Source organism: Suncus etruscus, chromosome 11, assembly GCF_024139225.1.
Source record: "Suncus etruscus isolate mSunEtr1 chromosome 11, mSunEtr1.pri.cur, whole genome shotgun sequence".
Taxonomy (NCBI): Eukaryota; Metazoa; Chordata; class Mammalia; order Eulipotyphla; family Soricidae; genus Suncus; species Suncus etruscus.
In genome coordinates, this window is record NC_064858.1 from 23118092 (window position 1) to 23118990 (window position 899).

Below are 899 nucleotides of genomic sequence, written 5' to 3' on the forward strand. Positions count from 1 at the left end.
CATTTGTGAAGTAAAATCTTAATGTGGTCTATTAAGGTGAAATACAAAGCAACTTGCTTTGGTTCTTTGCTCAAGAATAACTTCTAGTGGTACATTGGCAACCATAAGTAGCGTCAGGTATTCAACTGGGATGGGCAGAACACAAGGCAAGCATCTAACCCCTGTACTATCTTTCAAGTCCTGCCATTGGGCACTTAATTGTTATTTTCCTGATAATCAGTGACAATGAATATATGTCTGATTTTTGTTTATTTGGTTTTCTTGGCCACACCTGACGCTGCTCAGATTTTACTCCTTACTCTGCACTCAAGAATTACTCCTGGGAGACCATGTGGGATGCTTCTTGGATTAAACCCAGATTGGCTATGTTCAAGTCAAGCACTTTTCCTGCGGCACTATCACTTCAGAGAGGTTTGTTTTTGTTTCTTGAGACTGTCTTTTCCCATAATGCTGCAGACCAGTTGCTACAAATAGGACAGCAATTGTTAAGGAAAATTGTCAGTCTGAGCTTCTTTTTTTAACCATAACATCTATATGGAAGTTGCTGCAGCTTTGATAGGACCACCAATAAGCATATTTTCATCTGACTTTCAACCATCTGCCTATCTTCTGAGAGAAGTATTTAACTTTTCTGCCAATTGTTTGATTGGGTTGCTTGTTTTGTTATTGAGTTAGATGAGTTTTTTCTGTAACCTGGATATTAACTTCTTTCTAGGATGTATGATATTTGGGTACCTCTTTGCATTTAGTAAGAATGTCTCTCTGGTCTGCTTTGTAGTCTCTAATTTTTTTCCACTTCTTTTCCCCATTTAAATTTATTTAAAGAAAATGCATTACAGGGCCTGGAGAGATAGCACAGCGGCGTTTGCCTTGCAAGCAGCCGATCCAGGACCAAAGGT

The 899-nt window shown here is 38.8% G+C and overlaps 1 non-coding gene across 1 annotated transcript; it reads right to left on the minus strand.

The window, feature by feature from the left end:
- Window positions 1-430: 430 nt before the first annotated feature.
- Window positions 431-567, minus strand: LOC126023080 (small nucleolar RNA SNORA16B/SNORA16A family). The gene has a single exon (XR_007500293.1). It is a non-coding gene; the product is annotated as a small nucleolar RNA SNORA16B/SNORA16A family (small nucleolar RNA).
- Between the last annotated feature and the right edge of the window lie 332 nt (window positions 568-899).